Source organism: Misgurnus anguillicaudatus, chromosome 18, assembly GCF_027580225.2.
Source record: "Misgurnus anguillicaudatus chromosome 18, ASM2758022v2, whole genome shotgun sequence".
Taxonomy (NCBI): Eukaryota; Metazoa; Chordata; class Actinopteri; order Cypriniformes; family Cobitidae; genus Misgurnus; species Misgurnus anguillicaudatus.
In genome coordinates, this window is record NC_073354.2 from 38,681,183 (window position 1) to 38,696,251 (window position 15,069).

Below are 15,069 nucleotides of genomic sequence, written 5' to 3' on the forward strand. Positions count from 1 at the left end.
TACGTTAACATCCCTCCAAAAGACTAGTAAGCAGCCTGCAACTGAAGTATTTGATTCAGTTTTGGCCCAAGTTGATGTTACTAGGCCTATGAAAGCAGAAAGGCAAATCTTTGTGTCTCCACATATTCATTTACCTCCCTCTTTGATGGATGCATGTCCTCGTGTGGCTCTGTGGAGACACTCGGGCTCAAGGGGGGTCGGTGGCCCCTGGAGGCCCCATGTGGCCCCTCTTCCTTTGGGCCACAGTGCAGCCAGACCCCCTGTCTCCAGGAAGAACATTTCAAATAGCATCTGCCGGCGAATCAGACAAAAACACGGTCAGAACGAGACCTGGATGCAGAAGGGCATAACCTGAGAAATAAGGAAACAACGGAGGTACACAATTACACACACAAATACGTGCAATCACATCCAGTTTAAATGCACAGGAAACAATTTCTCATTTTGTATCAACCCTATCTCAGATGTTTCTTATGAAATGATTGTATCATTGTATTTGCCATTGCTCAGATCATTGGGATCTTGAAGACTTCGATAAGAAATATCAGATTTTTATCATTCTGGCAAATCTGAGACTTGACTGAGAGCTCGATGTGAGACTACTCTCAATAGAGAAGCAGGAGACTTCCAGTATCTCCACTGAATGTACTGAAACTAGTCATTGGTGCAAATACTGAACATACAGATTATAATCCGTTAATCCTTTGCAATCATGTCACACTTCGTGATGAGCCGATGTACATCACGACGGAGAGCGGTGATCAAACACACACACACACACACACATACAGGTCAACAAGACTGCGAGCTCAGCTCTGTCTATAGACACTCACAAGCGTCTCTGTTAGACTGATTTTGATAGGATTGGCTCGGTGAGATAACACGCTGTCCAGATAAGAGCAGAGAATGTGCTGGAGAGAGATGGCCAAACACAGAGAGAGAGCATTGATCACACTTAATTTCATCACATACAAACATATCAGTCCGAGATGCCTACAAACAAAGGTCATTGCGTCCGCAGCATGCAGGAGATATTCAGTGCAGCGATGCATGCTACCATTTCTGAACTGTTTGAGGAAGATGAGGGGTAGAAAAAAAGAGAAATGGCTTTCAAAACCAAAATGCATTCTTGAAAAGCACCCACCGTCATTTCACCGTCTAGGTTAACTATGACCCAATATAGTCCATCTTAAATTTGGGTATATGTCATTTTAGACCAATTATCTTTTGATATGTCTGATATTCCTTCATGTAAGCAGTGATTACAAGGCATTTGGTTTCATTTATTTATTTATTTAATGTAGTTTTAATTGACTGCTTAAAGTTTGCATTTTTTGGCCTATAGATGTCTGGGCTGTGTTTGGATGGCTATTAGACGTCTTTTAAATGGGTCATAGCATGAAAATCTGACTTTTTCCATGTTTAAATGCTATAACTGGGTCCCCAGTGCTTCTATCAACCTAAAAAACTTGAAAAAGAACAACGCAGTAACTTTGTTTGGGTATGCCATTCTTTTTAAGCATGTGAAAAATTAGGTCGTTCAAAAATGCGCCTGTTTTGTGAGGTAGGTAGCAAGGCCAATTACAATAATACCGCCCCTTAATCTGCACTACATAACCACAGCACTGCCATTTAGTGCAGAGAGAAAGAGAGAAAGAAAAATACTTGACAGCACAATTGAGTTTCAATTTCAACAAACCATCATCATTGTGATCATTGTTTGTATTTCATCAGCTTATTTGCATTTTAAAGGACACACCCAAAAACGGCACATTTTTGATCAGGCCTATAAAGTGGCAATTTTAACATGCTATAATTAATTATCTGTGGGGTATATTAAGCTTAAACTTCACATTCGCACTCTGGAGACACCAAATACTTATTTTACATCTTAAAAAATATCTCACAATATGACCCCTTTAAGCGTAAAATTGCTTGCTGGGAAACAGCAATTCATTTTAAAATGTATTGGAGGAATATGCTTTGTGCATTATTTTTACATATACACAAATTGTATCTTCTACAGCCATGAGAAGAGATGAAGAGTAAATATACTGATTCAGAAATGTTCTCCTATAAGTAGTGTGTTTTTGTTTTTAATTTTAGGAGAAACAGTGAAATCAGCCTGCAAACTATTAAGTCTCATGAGCTACGAAAGAGCAACCAATGAATGTGAAAGTGTTTGTTGTAAGAGTTACGCTGTGTAATTGGTTTGAGGATTTGTTTAGGTGAAGGTTTACTGTGTTTGTGTTGTTGTTGGGCTGTGTGTTTGCGGATTAATGCTCTCTTTGTGTTAGATTGGGTTTGGGTTACACACACACACACACACACACACACACACACACACACACACACACACACACACACACACACACACACACACACACACGCACACACAATCAGCTTTCAGCGTCATCACACCTTGCAACAGAAAACTCATACAACTTCAACTTCTATGATCATTTGTATTGTAATTTATTTACTGTATTCTAAACCAGTTACTGTAATACTGTACATACTCTTAACCCAAATATTGTCTTTACTTAAACAATCAAGTAAACATCACTTAATATTTTGCGTTTTAAAGCCAAAGCTTAAAAAAGTTTAGTTAATTTAACTTTTAAGCGTACAAAATCCATTAAAATAAAACATTCAAGTACTTAACTTAAAAATTATTAGTTCATGTTGCGAGGAATACCCATAATCCTTTGCGCCTGAATATATTTACATTAGTTTCTGCTTTTTCACAGAATAAAAACGTATAAAAACTTTCACTACTTAAATATTTGTTAATAAAATGTCATATAGGTTTACGCTCTTATATTATTGATGTTGTTTTGTTGTACATGATAATTTTCAGTGGTTTTTTCCAGACATTTTATTGTATTTCTCTCCACAGTACTGACATGGCACGTCAAAAACACAGTTTTGTGTGTGTTTTTGTGGAGAATCATGTTTATTCAATGATTGACTTAAAGTCAGTCATGAATTTCTTGTTATAATACCATTTATAACACCAAAAGTAATATAAAAACTAAAGTTATTTAGTGCAACGTGTTTCCTCGCAAATTTCTAGTAATGTCAACTAATCCAGGTTAAGTGAAGAAATAAAAAAGTCTATTCAACTTTAAATTGTTGTTAGAACAGCTTATATGTTTAATAAACGTCACTTAAGTTGTTATGTAATCATTACTTAATTTTTTAGGGCAACTTAATTTTTTAAGTAAACTCAACTTATCCGTGCTTACAGTGCAGAAATGGGAATTTGGGAAGAAATCATGCTATAACACACAAAATATTAATGACTTCTCCCAAAACAGTCTTCATTTCCTTTATGCAATTTTTTCTTTTGTATAAAATTTTATATTTTTCTATTGACTTTGCGTTGAAATCGTCCAGGTCATTTTTGTTCTACATTTTGGTTGTTTCATTGCATGCGTTTAATTACAGAAAACATCTAAAAAAATGAAACAAGGTGGAAGGGTGCAGAGTAAGAGAGAGGGGGAAAATGAGATGTACAAAAAGAAGCACAGAGAGAGGTAGAGAGAGAGAGAGAGAGAGAGAGAGAGAGAGAGAGAGAGGTAATGAGAGAGAGAGAGAGAGAGAGAGGTAATGAGAGAGAGAGAGAGAGAGAGAGAGAGAGAGAGAGAGAGAGAGAGAGAGAGAGAGAGAGAGAGAGAGAGAGAGAGAGAGAGAGAGAGAGAGAGAGAGAGAGAGAGAGAGAGAGAGAGAGAGAGAGAGGGGTGGAGATCCCAGAAAGCTTAGATAAGAAGAACAAAGTCCAGCAGTCGAGCAAATACTGAACCTGTGGCCAAAAGTGCTGCTGATAAGAACAAGCACACACACACACACACACACACACACACACACACACACACACACACACACACACACACACACACACACACACACACACACACACACACACACACACACACACGCATTCTCTCACTACAGGTTTGAATCTTCTTAATGCTTATGATGGTGATGATCTGATGTTTACACCTCATAATGTCATACAAATAACTTCAATTTCTGTAGTTTGTCTACATTCTGAGGTTGATGATCAAAATAACACGGAGAACAACATGCACAACAACACAATACTCAACAGGTTCAGAAGAGAAAGTAGAGGACAGAAGAGGCAGAAGGTCAAGAAGATATTTATTGCTGTTATTAGCACTATCAGAGGTGCGCCACGTTTTGCCATTTTTATGGTTTTGTGCTAATAGTGACAGCCCATCCTCATGACCTCTGACCAACTGCTGTTAAACACAACTAATAAAGTTGTCTAAAAATTGATGTGTTGTGACCGTATATCCATAAAATGGTTCAAATTGTTAAGATGCTGAATTTTGATATGACCCTCGTGACGTAATATTTTATTGATTCAAAGATATCGGTCATATGTCTTTGGGGGAACGTTGGTCTTTGCACGTTTTGTTAAAACAGTGCACATCAAAGAGGAATCCCTCGAAGAGTTCCCTCTAAAACTTGGAGGTAATAATGAGTCAATTATTGACAAGCATACAGTAAAAGTGTAGAGTTATAAAACGATTATGTATATTACAGACAGATCATTTGATTTTGGAAAAGGTTCATATTAAAACTAGGTTTGCAGATGCAAATATGAGCAATTTATGAAACTCTTAGGGGTCGATCACACAGAGCACGTTTATGGCAGTGGCAGGCACCTTTTTTGAATGATTTTCTATGGGCAATGAGCATTATGCACTGAAAAAATTATTCATTCAATTTTTTTATGGTAAGTGGTCGCAATCAATTTATTTAAGCTACATTTAAACAAAAAAAAATTAGTAAAACAAATCAAAACACAAACTTTTGTTTAAATGTAGTTTAAATAAATTGATTGCAACCACTTACCTTAAAAAAATGGAGTAAATTGAATGAATATTTTTTTCAGTGTGGGTCTTACACACCAAACACAAATTTAATCATATGCGCGAGATTACATACAAAGTCAATGCAAAGACACAAATAGCAGCAAATTCCTCCAGGGCATTGCGAATGATGCGAATAGAGCGACGTGTTTGCCGCGAAGACACGTTTTATGCTGCGTACACACCAAACACGGGCATTGCGTTACTGGCTCTAGATTACTTTTAGGATTCAACTTCTTGTCATGCGAATTTTTCACTAGAGTTGAATATTTTTAACTTGGGTCGAAGACACATTTGAGGGGAATAGCGCAGGTTTTTGCAGTAAACGCGCCGCCCATATCGCGTCATTGGCATCGGCCCATGCAAGGATGCGTCTTTGCATTGACTTTGTATGTAATCTACTCGCGCAAATCGTTGAACTCGCGTCTGGTGTAAACCCACAGTTAGGCGAATTGCGCGTTTTCGCAGCAATTGCACCGCCCTATTCGCTTCTTTCGAATCGCCTCAAGTAGAAAAACTCAAGTGAAAAAATTCACGATATGAAGCTATATCCTGAGAGTAATCTAGATCATGGAATGCTATGCTTCGCATCTGGTTTGTACACAGCATTATGACACTGTTTATCCACACCGAACGCCTCGCGTTTTGCCCGAAGGAGCATTCTGAGTGAAAAAGTGCCTGACGTTATTTCGCTTTTTTTCTATTGTCCAATCAAACGAGGGGAGAAGTTTCGGTTGTTTCAAGCAACTGTTAACAGCAAATCAAAGTTTCAAGAACACACGCTTCAATATTTGATTGACAGGGCAGCTTCCTCAGCAACATAAAACGCATTTGGTGCCTATCTAAAAAATCTGTTTAAATAGGGCACAATGTATTAAAGTATTAATATGAAGTTATTTTCTGTATTGTTTTATGTTATAGCTGTTTTACCTGTATTTGGATTTTTGCATTTCATTATTAAGGGTGTCACGATTTCGATTTTAAATCGAAAAAGATCGAAATTAAGTCACAACCTCGAACTTCGAATTAAAAAATGGGATCGTCGATGCTGCCACGCCCCCATGTCACGTCCGGTCGGCTTGCCAAGCGGGGGAAAATAAACTCTCAGAAGTGCCTTTAAAAACATCCATCCAGCGGAACGCGATTTATATTTTAAATACGAGAGATGTATTGCTACAACTCCTTGAAATGCATATCATAAACAGGATTACTACCTAGTGATCTGCCTCCGGACAGAGCGCAGCTCTCTGCACGTGCATGAGAGAGCCACCAAGATGCAGCGGGTTATATTTTAAACAAAAGGTATAGTTTGCCTCAGCCCGCATGAAACGCATAAAACTGAACAAATACGTAAGGATTATTACTTTAGTTTATGTTTAGACTTTGGACAGATACGAGAGCGCGTGCACGTGAGACAGATAGAAGCGCAGGTGCTTGACGCACCGGTTTTATTTCAGATAATAGGAGTCCAAGACGCGCGCATTAAGTCTATCTGCGTGCAAGAAGGAATTCTCTCTCTACAAGCTCTCTCACGTAAAGTAAAGCCCACAAACCCCCATGCGAGGAAAAGCATGCAATGTGCATGTTAATGTGAAACTATAATAATAATAATAAAATAATAAAGGCATATAATTTTTGTCTTAAAAAAAACTCATTTAAAAATCGAGAATCGAATTGAATCGTGACATCAGAATTGAAAATGTAATCGAATCGAGGATTTGGAGAATCGTGACACCCCTATTCATTATGTTGTTGAGTTTAGGGCTGTCACAATGGTTAAATAATCACCCCATCGCAATTGTTTGACCTCATCGTGAGGATATCAGATCACCGCAATGATTGCACATCTCTTTAAAAAACACAAGGGGGAGCTGCAGAGACAGTATCAGATGGTGCCTCTTAAATGACAGTGTAATGCGATACATTGCAAAGCCATTCAATACAGTGGAAAAAACTTTAAACAAATGCTGCAAAACTTTGATAAGCAGTACAAACTGCCAGGTAAAACATACATTTCCAAAACATACATTTTAAATTTAGGGAAGTGAAGGATGCTATTCTTAAGGATCTGTAAGGAATTTATATTTGTGCAGCCACTACAGACTTAAGACAAAAGATTTAATTGAAATAATCACAACAATGTGTGAAAATTATTTCATGAACAAACAAAAAAATGTATGAGAAGCATTAAAACAGACAATTAATCATTATAACCGTCACAATTTATTCAACAATTTTAATAATTGTTGTCAGCCAAATTTAATAATCGTGACAGACCTAGTTGAATTGTGTATAAAGGTTAACAGAAATGTATGTAAAATTAACGTCCTGGTAGAAAATAACCAGCACATTTTCCCTTACGTTGTAGTTCAAGTCACTCTGTTTGTTGTTTCCTTTCTATTGTAGGCTGCTTTGGATAAAAGTGTTTGCTATTGTAATGGCCTAAATGTGAATGTTGCTCATTATTTAATTTATTTCCTGTTGATATTACAAATTATATATTTTTTAAAAATGTTGTAATTTTCTACCCAGTGCAAAGAACCACAAGCTCAAATAATTTGGTATTGCGCAAATCAGATTAAAAATGATTGAGCTCATATTAAAACATTTGATTGTTATATCTTAGTTACAATCAGATTTCTGTGCCGATATGGGATACAGATAGTTTTGCTTTAAATTCTTATGTTGTGAAATATTAAAAGTGCAGAGCGTACAAACTGCAATTCTGCTTCTAAATAATTGTTTGAGTTCTGTTGAGGTTTTTTTTACCCCCTTTATTTGTTAGGATATAATCTGCCCTATGTCAAATAGTGGGAAAACTGTTTTTATGTCCCGATTGCAGGCCGATATATTGGTGCATTCCTACTTTAAGATGTCTTCTGAAACTCCAGAAGAAACATGCATTACATGGATGCTTTTTATTTGCGAGTTTTATGTGTATCGGCATCGGCCGATACGTGGCTGCAGTGTTTGCCGATTTTTTTCCGGCATTATTTACAGACAGTGATGGAAGCCCCAAGCGATTGCAGGTCATGTGGCTAAAAACAACCGACCTTTCCATGACAACATCAAAAGATGGTTCCATAGCACCCTCACCTGTTTTTACTATTTGTTAAATATAGTTTTTTTTAAGTTCAATAAATGTAACTTTTTTTATGAGACTTGTAACATTTGGCATCGTCATTGTGTCAGTTTTATGATGTAAATTGAGTGAGCAAAATCAGTATCGGCTTAAAATATCGGCTCAAGAAAATCGGCAGCCTGTATCGGTCATCGGCTAAGGCTGATGAAACAAAAATCGGTATCGGCATCGGCACTGAAAAATCCATATCGGCCGATCCCTAATGCTTTTTAGAAGATACTTCAAAGAAGCAAAAAAAAAGGTTTTATTATTAAACATCTAATTTAAAGGGACAATAAGTAGGATTTACCCCATCTAGTGTTGAAATTGTATTTTGAAACGAACAGTGCTCTCTAGCGCCTCGCTTTTCCAAATGCGTGTTGCAACTACGGCAGCCGTTATGTAATCACTGATCTCCTTGTCCGTTTCATCTAGTTCACGTGTTCTGAATGAAAACGTGTTGGTAGGTTAGTGCTTTTTGTCCTTCTCTGCCATTATAGTTTATCAATATTGTGGAACGACATGGAAGCCTCCTTGTACTTACCCGTTTAATGTAAATAAAGAGAAGAATTTCTACGCTTACAAAGAAAAGTCAGATCACTAGCAGAGGTCATTTGACACCAACGAGGACATATTTATGAACAAAGACATTGATTTTGACTAATAAAACACTTAAAACCCTACTTACTGTCCCTTTAAGAGTTTCTGTCTCATGCATGGGTACACAAACACACGCACGCACACAAAATAATAGAAAAAGTCTGAATTCAGTAGGTCATACAATACGTGATGAAATTTAGGTTTTCACGGAGTATCTGTGTTTTTGAACAGCTCTCACACGTGCGCTTACACACATAAACAGGCTTCAGCTATCAGGCCTTCCAACATACATGTCACAATAGCACTCATTCAGGACAGGACAGACTTTTGAAGGATTCTCTGGGACAATAGAGCCCCACAGTCTCAGCTCTTATCAGTCTGAACTGTTATCGAGAGCTGTCTCTGTTAGTCTTAACCCCCCATCACCCCACCCCGCACTGCCGGACCCCGTTATCAGGTCCGGCTGACGTCAGGGCTCCTGGGCGGACAGACCCTGATAGTGCCGGGCCCAGCTGAACTGTGGGAATCCAAACCAACTACAAAGTACTTAGTGAACAGAACCGACAGAGATTCAACCAATATCTGCTCTCGAAAATGAACAATAAAGGCAAAGATTTGATGTGATATGAGTCCTCTTTTATGAATCATATGCACCTTTTCTTTGGGACCGCATATCTGAAGAACCAGAAAGATTTTTGAGACGATCTCACAGCCGATGGTAAAACAGTTCAACTCAGAATGGTGAGTTACACATTCACAAATCCCCTATATGTAAAAATAAAACCCAGCTGGCAGATTGCTCTAGATAATCCTTCAACAGGTCAAATAGTCTAAATTTCCAACACAATCACATGCAGTTGCGGCCTGTGACTTCTCTTCCGAGAAACGTGAATTCAAAATGTGTTCATGTGTGTTGCTCGTCATTTTGTTGTGAACCATGTACATCATGCGTCTTGTCAAAATACGTGCCTGCTACACACGCGTCAAAAGGGTTTATAAACTGTGATTATAAATGAGATTATGCGAGTATCTGGCAAACGTGAGAGTCACTTTTATCATAAACCCTTTAGACGCGTCTGCAGCAGGCACTTATTTTGACATGACACGTGATGCACATAAGTTTACATGACATGCCGAACACATATTTTGAAATGACGAACCACACACTTGACGGGCTACATATTTATAGTGACAAGCTTTGTGCACCCTTTGTCCACTGTAAAAATGTCTTGCTGCACTTAAATGCTTAAGTTTAAACAAGCTGAATTAATAAGTTATTTGAACTTTTTTGACTAGTTAAGTCGCTTTATTATAAAAATTAATTTGTAATAACTTACGCCCATTCAAGTTTTTTTTATTTATTTATACCAACTCCTCAATAGTCAATAAAGTTGAAATGACATTTGAATTCAAGTTGCTTAAACTTAAATATTTAGGTGCTACAAGGTTTTCCAACAGTGTAGGAAATCCTGTGAGATCAAGTTGAAATTTCACAATCTCCCAAAAATCATAACAAAAAATGCAAATTGAACAAACATATATAATGTCACAGAATGCAGCAGAAGTCACTGCGGTAAATAAAATATGAACTATCTGATACAATTTATTTCCAAATCTGTCTTGTGATGAACTGAATTTTAATAAAATATCAGGCGTAATCATCTTGTAAAATAAAACAAGCAAAGGCAGTCAGAATGAGATGTGATCTAAATGTTTAGTAGTATTAAAACAGGCAGACAGTGGAAAAACAATAAATCCTATGGGGTGGTTTCCCGGACAGGGATTGGCTTAAAGGGGTCATAGCATGAAAATCTGACTTTTTTCATGTTTTAGTTCTATAAATGTGAAAAAGATCAACACAGAAACTTATTTTTTGTTAGGGATGCATAACGATTAATCGCGATTAATCTATAGCAGAATAAAAGTTTTTGTTTACATCATATATGTGTGTGAACTGTGTATAATAATTATGTATATATAAATTTGCAGACATGCATGTATAAGTTTAAGAAAAAAATGCATATATTAAGTATTTATATTTATATATAATAGAAATCATACAAAAATATGCGAATGTATAGACGGTTTCATCGGACGAACGTGCGCTGACGCGATACACGTCTGGATCCGAACTTTACTTTCAATTTTGTTTTTTTAATGGTCTGACTAGTTGCTAAACTGATCTCTTGAACAAATGCCTTATCAAAAATAACAAATGTTTTGGTTTCCTATAGGTAATCTATCTCTATCTCCTTTTTTGTTGCTTGTTAATAAACTACGTTTAAAGTACTTTGTTGTAATTTATTCTTAGCGGAGTTTACCGGAAGTTACGTGCGGACCACGACAGCTGCTTGTTTATGTTGTTACTTCTGAAACTGTCTATATACACATGTAAACATTTCTTAAATATATGCATGCATGTGCGTGCATTTATCTATACAAAGTGGCTATACACAGTTCATATATGATCTAAACAAAAACTTTTATTCTGCTATAGATTAATCGTGATTAATCGTTATGCATCCCTAGTTTTGGTAAACCATTCTCTGCAAGCATGTAAAAACAGCTCATTGTAATTTGGCTTCCTTATGATGTCATAAGGAGATCTTATTATAATAATACCACCACTATTCAACCACGCCACTGACTGTGATCAGTGTTTGCATTTCATCAGCTCATTTGCATTTTAATGGACATACACAAAACTGCATTTTTTTCTCGCACCTACAAAGCGGGAATTTTAACATGCTAAAACTTCACATATGTACTCTGGGGACACCAAAGATTTATTTGACATCTTAAAAAAGTCTTGTGACATCTCCCCTTTAAGCCAGCACTAGACCTTAATTTAATAAGGAAATAAAACTAGTTGGAACAAACATGCCTTACTAAAAACATTACTTGTGTGCATTTTGAGGCAAAACAAAGGGCACGGATGTATTTTAAGATATGTCAGTGCAAGTTGTTTTCAGTTTGGACAGCTCTTACATTTATTTTAGTCTAAGACTAGTACAATACCTGTCTGGGAAACCGCCCCTATATGTTTGGCATATACATTGTAGATGTATGAACAGAGGGATTGAACTTTTGTTTTAACCCCAGAACTCGAGGCAGTGACGGGCTATAGTTTCCTTCATATGTTTGTGTCATTTAACTAGGTTTACTCAGGTAAACTTGTCAACAGTTTAACCGCCTTTAACATGCTCAGTAAGATCTTCACACTTGGTCTTGACCGTACAGTAGTTTATGTGAAATAAAAGGTCTTTGTGAGGGTTTACTAACAGGTGTGAGTTTGAGGGGGATGCAACACTGTTTCACTTTAGTTTATACAGGTGCACAGTTCCCATCACACAAACACACACACACACACACACACACACACACACACAAAATATGATCAAATCTCAATGCCAGTGAAGGTTTTTGATAAGCGAGATGTGTAACAGTGAAATGCGTTTGTATGAAGAGCATCACAGAGCATCAGATATTCAACCTTGAGTTTCAGGCAGATAGGAGGGAGTTCAATCTCTCCGTCTATTTCTAGTGTTCCTCCCTCGTACCGTATCTTACTTCACCGTCTCTCTCTTTCTCTCTGTCTGACTCGCACTCCCTAAATTTCTCTTGCAGCTGCTGCGACCTTGGATGTAAATAATCATTGAAGAAATGAAAAAGAGAAATGTAGCAGAGCAACGGAGCAGAAAAAAAATCTGCTTTAATGGGCTTTCCTGGAAAACATTTTTCTCTGTAAGAAACAGACAACAGACAGAGATTTGAGGTTAAATATAACTACTGTAAAGTTACTATACCGTACTGACGGTCAAAGGTCGCCCTGTTTTTTGTTTAAATACAAGTTTCATGTATTACTTTTTCATGTTTAAAGTGATTTTAATAAAAAAAAAATATTTGTAAAAGTTGAGAGCATACAGGTATCATCCATCATATGTCCTCCAAAACGTGGTTGTAGTACACCAGTAGACTGTGTTTACAAAAAAACAAGAAGTTTTCCATTCTTACGCTGCGTACCTTGGATTTAGGAAATTTCCCACCTTAAAACCGGAAATAACATCTAAAATAATTAACATAAGTATTTAATAACACTAAAACATAAATGTTAAAAATTATCTAGTAACATCAAAACATTTAAAGTGCTTAGTATTATTAAAAGAGTGCCAGACATTATTTCTGGTTTGAGATGGGAATTATCCTAAATCCAAGCATGAAATACTTGATTCTGATTGGTCGTTCAATCATTTTGAGGTCTATGAGCTTTACATAATAAACAAACTACATATAAATGACTGTTAGATCTCAGTCAGGATTGTGATTATTTTACACATTGTAATTCTTTCTCTCTTAAATAATGAAATTATATTAAATTCTATTTGTTTTATTTACTTTGTGCGAAATATTAAGGATAACATTTAGTCCATATCAGGTTCGTCTTCATCCTGTTTGGGCTTATTTAACACATTATCTCTTATATAAGACATTAAAATACAGATCTAAAAAAATACACAAAAAACAAAAACTAAAAAAGTTTATTTTATTCTAACGGGTGGAAAATCATTTATACGTTGTAAATTTTTTGCTGTCTTAATTTTTTTTTTTTTAAATTAACATGGGTTTATAAGTCATTTTAACTTTGTATTATTTATCTTGACAAGACATGAGTTGCTACAACTTATAAAATGAAGTTGACGTAATTAAAATCTCTTTTGTAAGTTATAACATCTCATCTCTTGTCAAAATAAATAATAGTAAGTTAAAAGGACTTGTAAATCCGAGTTGATTAAAGCAGCAAAGAATTTTTCACAGTGTAATATCAAAACGACAAAAAAATTATTTTTGTTTTCAGAAACTTTGACTTACTCTATAAACAGACCTTGAACAACATAACTGTAAACTATTTCTTCTTTAAAGCATTTATACCTTCTCTTTCTGGTTTTTCTATCTGACAGAAAAAGGGTTTTGTTCAGCCCTTTAAGGTTGAGCTGATAAGAAGGGAATGCTCCATTAGTTGCTCTAATTAGTTTGGGATAGTTCAGTCTTATACCAGCGTCACATCGGCCTCATGCTACTGAAGTGTAAACTGACAGAGGAAAAACATTACACAGACGCCAGCGTATGGAGGGTCGCCCACTTAAATACCCTTCACATTACAGCACCGTACAAAACTCACTGAGCTGCCTTCATGTCTACTGCCCTAGATAGACAGCATCCCAACTAAAGGAAATTAATCTTGTGATTCAGAACACTCTGCATATGTTAAAGCTTTTGGGGTCGACTGATTATCAGCCCTGATATTAAAGGTGCCAAAGAATGCATTTAAATAATCTGTTAAATTGTTTTCTGATATCTACATAGAAGATTTGGGGCTTTATTAAGTACAAAAATTATCCGGAGACAGTTTTACATGTGCATTTACAACCCTAAGGTTTGCCTTTTGAAAGAAATTGTCTATTATTACCTTATTTGAAAGGGTCATGAATAATAATGTTGAGCTCTGCTCTGATTGGCTGTTTCTCAGAGCAGCTCCTTCAGTAGTTCTGTGTATGTGTAAACAGATCTCATGTTTGAGTCTGTATCAGATGAAGAAACAGATTTTGAGGAATAATCAATTGTTTGGAGATTGTTAATGGACGTTTCTGAGTGGTAAGTGAGTGTTTTTTTCAGTATGGACGTGCAAAACATAACTGTAACGTCAATAGTAGAACTTCAGCCTAAACGCTAGCATATAACATTAAAGGTGCAGTGTGTAAATTTTAGCGGCATCTAGTGGTGAGGTTGCAAATTGCAACCAATGGCTCATTCCACTGCTCACCTCTTGCTTTTGAAACACACAGAGAAGCTATGGTAGCCGCCACTGGACAAACATGGCGTCGTTGGAGACAACTTATTAAAAAAGTATGTCCGTTAAGGGCTTCTGTAGAAACATGGCTGCACAAAATGGCAGCTTCCACGTAAGGGGACCCTCTGTGTATGTAGATAAAAACGTCTCATTATAAGGCAATAAACACATAACGGTTCATTATGAAAGGTCTTTATACACCCCTGATAATTTAGTTTTGTATATTATTTAGCATTTCTGTCAAGAGATTTTTCTAAAAATTACACACTGCACCTTTAACTAGCATACAGCACTTACTCAGGAATCCCAATTTTGTTTTTAGCATTGTAGCAACAATTTGGCTCTGATGTGGCCACCTCTGTCAGGACTCACCGCATTGTGGCTAATGTTTACCCACTGCCAATCTGATTTGTTAGGGGTTTTTATATTATTACTATTAATGTTATTATTCACAGTTTTCTGAATTATGCATGCATGTCTTTTGTCAGAGCCCCTATTATTCTTAATGATACATAGGTTCAAAATATCGGTTAATATCTACTTTATTTGTAATAATTGGTATTGGCAAAGTCTTTTTAAGGAAGTGTCTTTCTACTGGA